The sequence below is a fragment of the Melospiza melodia genome, chromosome 1, assembly GCF_035770615.1.
Source record: "Melospiza melodia melodia isolate bMelMel2 chromosome 1, bMelMel2.pri, whole genome shotgun sequence".
Lineage (NCBI taxonomy): Eukaryota > Metazoa > Chordata > Aves > Passeriformes > Passerellidae > Melospiza > Melospiza melodia.
The window spans coordinates 166422141-166428140 of NC_086194.1; positions in this window are offsets into that span (position 1 = coordinate 166422141).

The following is a 6000-nucleotide window of genomic DNA, read 5'->3' on the forward strand; positions in this document are numbered from 1 at the left end:
AAGATACTAACTGGTTAAAATAACATTTGAGTGTAAGATAGGGAGAATTCAGTCCCAGTGTCCAAAAACTTCTCCTGCATTTTTCCATTTGTTTGAGTGGGTGTAACCTGCATGACAGGTCTGGTATATTATATTAAAATAAATTATGTATTTAAAAAACAAGGGAGGGGAGGATCCACAACTGTAAATCAAACACTGCAGTTCTGATACTTGTAAAGACACTTGTAAAGAAATTAATTATTTGCTCCATCCCTATGAGAAGCTGCCAACATGGAGTTGTTTAGAATAAAGCATATCCCATGAATCCAGTGTTTAGCCCAGTGGGGAAAGGCAAAGTAGTTTTGCCTTGGCTGTTATAAAAAATGTGGAAATGTCCTTTCTGACAGGCAAAGATAACTGGTCTAGATGGGCTCTGCTTAACCCTGGTGATACCCCACATCAGCACATGTCAGATCCCCCAGGCCACTTTCTGTGCTGAGACATGAGGAACTGGATGGAGGAAGGCAGAGCTAAAATGTCTGGCAAGGAGGAATGTCCTTCACCAGAAGAAATCACTGTAAGGGGGAGAGTGCAACTGCCTGAAAAAGTCATGCTTGAAGAGAAATTATAAATTACTCACTTTACACCAACAAGGTCATTTGGGGCTGACAGGTTTGCCCCAGCTCCAGACTGGTTGGATGTTCTTATTGCCAAGTTCCTGGTGATACAGAGCTTACTCAGATACAATTTCCGTAAGATAATGTTCTGGGAAAAGATGCAAGTGTTTGGAGGAGTGTTAGAATTCAAATAATCATAATAACTTTGAGAAATAGCCTAGAACTGATAAAGCAAAATTCAATAAAAGCAAGTGCAAGATGTTTTGCCTTTGAAAGAAAAACAAAATCAATAAAAGTTGAAAATAGTCAACAATAGTCTACGCCCCGGTATATTAAAAAAAGAATACAAGACTGTATTAGAGCAGGGGCTGAATATAAGCCAGCAGATAAGATGCTGTTGAGCCATTCTCGTGCATGTCACGTGTAAGAGATAAAGAGCATTATTCCACTCTGTTTAGCAGGGGCAAGACCTCTCCTGGAGTGTGTGTCCCATTTTGGGCACAAATACTTTAGGAAGCAGGGTGTGTGTGTGTGCACACAGACATCTCTGTGCACAGGGTAGAGCTCAGCAGAGCCACAGCAGAGCTCAGAGATTGGTGCAGTGTGACCCTATGGAGAAAGGGTGACCACAGCAGGGTTGTTGGTTTAATAAAAACAGCACAAAAATGTGGATGTGGAAACAGACTTCAACAGGGAGCAGTGCTGCAAAGGGGATAATCACTGTTTGTTCCCAAAACCAGGACTGAAGAGGCATTTGTAGCAGGCTAAGAGCAACCTTGCTTGGACATTAGGGAACAATTAGCAATGGGGAGGTGGGGATGAGTTACTGGGAAGGCTGTGAAAGTCCAGGATGTGGTCAGCAGGCAACTCTGGAGGATGTCACTACCTTCCAGTCACCTGTGAGATGCTGTGGTTTGAGTTTCCATCCTGCAATATGCTTCCTGGGAATGGGAGCCTCCCTATTCCCCTGCTTGCTTTCACCTCCAGAGCAGGGCAGGAGGCAACAGACAGGAGGTGGCTCTGCTTTGTTTGTTCTCAGTTCTCTGTTCCTATACCTTTGGATATTCTTAAACTTTCCATCGAATTTACATCGATAATGTTTTTGAAGTAAGAATTGCTGCTTTTTTTCACGCAGTAGTATTACAAATTACTTCTTTTTCCTCTTTTTTTTTTTTTTTTCTTTTTTTGAGTTGAGTGAATATTCACTTATTTCCAAGTGTTGGGAAAAATTGTGACTTCATGGTTGAGGCTGCCCTTGAGTATCGCATGCCAGCATCCCAGTAATGACATTACCTTCCTTGCTGGTGCCCAGTGTAACAGTATATCTTTGTCTTCCAAAGTTCTGCTTTTCCTTATCACCACATTCACTCTCTGGAAGCTGGCCAGATGCATATCCTCTGGCCAAGGGGATCAGACAGGGTGAGAGAACAGAAAGGCAGTGTTCTCTCTGCAGTCCTGCACTCCCAGGCAGGAGCAGCCAGGTCAGCAGCAGTTTCTCTGAGGAAGGCTCACTCACAATCACAAAACAACTTGTCAGGACAGTGCTGGAGAAGCAGGAGAAGGCCTGAAGGACAGATGCAGCTCAAACCATTTCCCCATCCTAAGTAAAAGTCAGTAAGAAAAAGATGCACAGCCTCTCTCTCATTTATTCTAGACCTCTGGTAGATACATTATATATTCAGGGTTTGACTATTTATGTGTCATATCTTTGAACATCTTTCATCAATGAATGTGAAGAACATATTGAGAGAATTATAGAAGCACAGAAAAGCTTGGGTTGGGAGGGACCTTAAAAATCACCTTGTTCCAAGCCTCTCACCATGGTCAGGGTCACCTTCCACTAGAACAGATTGCTAAAAGCCTCACCCAGCCTGGCCTTGAATGCTTCCAGGCATGGAGCATCCAAAGTTTCTCGGAACAACCTGTTCCAGTGCCTCACCACCCTCACAGGAAACAATTTCTTTCTGACATCTAATCTAAATCTATTCTCTTTTAGTTTAAAACCATCCCCCACCTTGTCCTATCACTATCTGCCCATGTGAAATGTCACATGAGAACAACAGGAGAGCAATCACAACAATATGTAGAAGGAAGGGCAGCAATTTCTTCCCCCAGAACAGTCTTTCTTAATATCTCTCAGCTCCTCCACCCTCCTACTTTGATTAGCTGTTCTCCCCCACCCCTGAAACTGCATTAATTTGCTGGCACACTTTGGGCATGGTAAGTGTTGAAACTATGGTTTTAAAGCCAAGGAAAATCCTACCAACTCAGGAAGTCAAATGTTGTCAAAACAAACATTGCTATTTTCTGAACTGCCTCAGTTTGCACCTTCCCATGTTTGTTTCCTCCTTGCCCTGCAGGAGAGGAGACCTGAGGCTGTGTTCAGCAAGGACACCACCTGAGAGAGGAGGGAATGTGACCTTTTCTTGTCATTTGTGGCATCTTGCAGCTGGCCTTGAGCTGTGCAGGGGCTGTCCCATCCCAGTTTGCTCTGTCACAGCATGCTGTGCACCCTGGTGGGTGTGGGTACTGTGGGTGTGCCAGGGCTGCTCCAGGAGTGCTGAGACAGACCCAGGCAGCCACAGGTGCACCCCACTGGTAGATTTCAGAGATATAATTTCATTGTGCCAGGGATTGAAAAACCAGTCAACATTAGCTCAGCCAGTTCAAAACTCTTAGCCATGGCAATGCACCCAAGGTTTGTCTCACCTGAAAACTTTTGGACCATTAATTCACCTGTGTTTTCCTCCCCATGTGGATGGGCTGTATTGTATTGCATTGTGCTCTTCTCTTGCAGCCAAGCTGCTTTGTACCCTTTATCTTATTAATGACTGGAGCTCACCAGGAGCAGAGAGGGAGGAATTTGCACTCCTTGAGGCAATTATCCAAAACCTCTGTGAGATATCTTAAGCTTTGTGCAATTCAGAAACAAGGGGAGGGCCCTTGTGCAAATTCTGAATTGAGAATTTTTCAACTCTAATGATTTTTTAAAAATTATTTTTAGAAGTTGACATATCTGTGTCTTAGCCAAAAAGCTCATAAAATTTCTGGGAATGCTGCAGAGCATCAGGCAGTACACAAAGGGGTGCTGAAGCTTGGAGGAGCTGGGGATGCTCATGCCAGGAATGCTCATGGAAGCAAAGTCCTGGAGGATTCAGAAGCTGGTGCTGATGAGTTTGCCCACCTGGCACGCGGGTTTGGATGAGGTGCCCAGCTTGCTGACAGGTGGTTTTCTTCCTGAGCATTAGCTCTGTCAGCACAAACCCATTAATCTGTTTTAAATAAATGCCAGTGTAAGTACAGAACCTGGCCTGACTCCAGGGAAGTGCTAAAAACCTCCATCCCTTTTTCCATGAAGCCAAAGTTGCAGGTGGTCTGTCCTTTCAAGAATTTGCTGCTGTTCTGTGAAGAAGTAAAAAGAAACTCTAAAAGATTGTAAAAAGCCCATGTATTCCCTAAAGATTATCTGACCTCATGAAAGAAAAGGTACAGTTCCTCTTCTCTTTTTTATCAGTATTATAAAAGTGGTATTTAAATAGTATTTTCTCTCTCACAATTCAGGGAAAATATCAAACCTAAAATGGTGTATATAAAAGAACCCCCATTTTCTTATAACCTCTGCATCTCTGAAAAATCCCCAAACAATCCAACCAGATGAAAAACACAAACTAAGGAAACCAGGGCTGGTGGCTCATTGAATTAACAGTAAAAAAAAATCAGACATAGCAGGAAATTTCTTGTTATTTTCAGTGCTGCTCCATATGTCATTTTTGTGGAGCACTATGTTGTAGTGATGCCCTGCTGATGTGGTAACAGGAATGATCTATAAGTATTGCCGTTATAAACCTCATTTTTATAACCTGGATGTGAACATTTGCTGTTACTTGGTATCTGTTATAAAAAAATTCAATTTTCTTTTTAATGACTTGATAATTTTTCAAGTAGAAAAATATGAAAGGTTCCAAAAAGCAAAAAAAGAGAGGCAGTTTTAAAAAAGAGAGAAGAATCAACAAATGATAGGTTTATTAATTATTTTTAGAAGTAATAGCTGTAAATTGTATTTGTATTGCAGTGGTGCCTGTATACTGTGTAGAATTAAGTGCTGTACACAAACATTTGATTTTTTTTTTTTAATGGATTGAGGGGTGGCAGAAAGCACTGGACTGAAAGCCTTATGAATTCTTATTTATTGTTTTTTTTGTCTTTGATAGTGCCCTAGTATCTGTCTGAGGTTTGGCTTTTATTGTGATAGATGCTGTACATGTACTCAATTATCTCTGAGGTGAGAAGCACTTTAATGCACGCTCACTTTTAAGAGGGAGCTGAAACACTCTTCACGGAAAAGAGCATTTCTGCAGAGCAGGGAACAAGCCTCATCACATAAAGCACATAAAGCACATATTTATTGCAGAGCCAGGCTGTAGAGGTGCAGCAGAGGCATCTCAGCAGCCTCTGAATGTGCTGCTCTGCTTACGTGGCACTGAATACCACAGCTCTTGGCTTGGGTGCTGGAATTAGTGAGGCCAAAGTGCTTCCCACATCAATCCATAGAACCACCATGTTTAATTCCATGGAACCATCTTGTTTAATTTAATTGTTTAACTGAACCTCCAAACTGGTGAGACCACAGAGCTGCCCCAGCTCAGTGAGGCCCTAAATGTGTTTTTTTCTCTGTCTCACACAGGGAGGATGGACTACTCTCTCTGCAGGGGAAATTGTGGAGATGTGGAGGTCTCTTCTATGCTGTGACAAGTGACAGGACAAGAGGAAGTGGCCAGGGTGGTGTGAGGACTTAAAGAATGCAGTTACTTGTCTCAAAATACCAACCCTGTAAGATAAGCCACCACAGTGGAACCTGAGATAAGCACAGACAGCACAGAAGGAAGGAGGAGGTGCTCATTCCAGACCTAATGAGATGGAGGTTTGGTTAGCATCCAGACAAAAATTCCCACCATGGCAAACTGTGGGAAAGGAAGCAAGTGCTTATGCACATCCCATCTGAAGCTATGGGAATGGCACCTGCACTCCCTGAATCCCCACGGCTTGGACTGTACACAAGTGGTACCTCCAGAAGAACTCTGGCACCTCCGCCAGTGAGGACCAGGGTGAAGAAGCACCAGTGGGAAAATGTAGGAATCCACATGGTGGTGATATGTTTTGCTTAACTTATCTGTCTCTCACTCTTTTTCTCTTGTCCTTCCCTTCCTATTATTTCTAGCTCTCTACCTTAAATTTACTGTTAAATAAAATCTTTACTCAGCATATGGTCTCATTTGCACCTTAACTCAGGCAGAGGCATCTCTCATAATTGTATCATGACAAGTGGTTTGGATTAGATATTAGGAAAATTTCTTCACTGAAAAAATGGTTCAGGCGCTGAAGCTGGCTAGAGAAGGAAGTGGTG